Source organism: Mauremys mutica, chromosome 20 (assembly GCF_020497125.1).
Source record: "Mauremys mutica isolate MM-2020 ecotype Southern chromosome 20, ASM2049712v1, whole genome shotgun sequence".
Classification (NCBI taxonomy): domain Eukaryota; kingdom Metazoa; phylum Chordata; order Testudines; family Geoemydidae; genus Mauremys; species Mauremys mutica.
In genome coordinates, this window is record NC_059091.1 from 10,717,550 (window position 1) to 10,717,750 (window position 201).

Sequence of the window (201 nt, forward strand, 5' to 3'; positions counted from 1 at the left end):
TTTTAATTGTGTGTCCCCAATCCGCCGCCCACCCACCTGGCAGCCGCACAGCAATTATCCAAATGGGCTGGCCTGCCCCCTGCCCTAACAGCCAAGCAGCCTGGGGGTCCCCCCAGCTCCTCTCCCATCCCACCCCCAAGAACCGACACCACAGCCAGGAGTAGGGGGGAAGGTGCCTTGTTGAGAAAAGCAGGTGGAGCT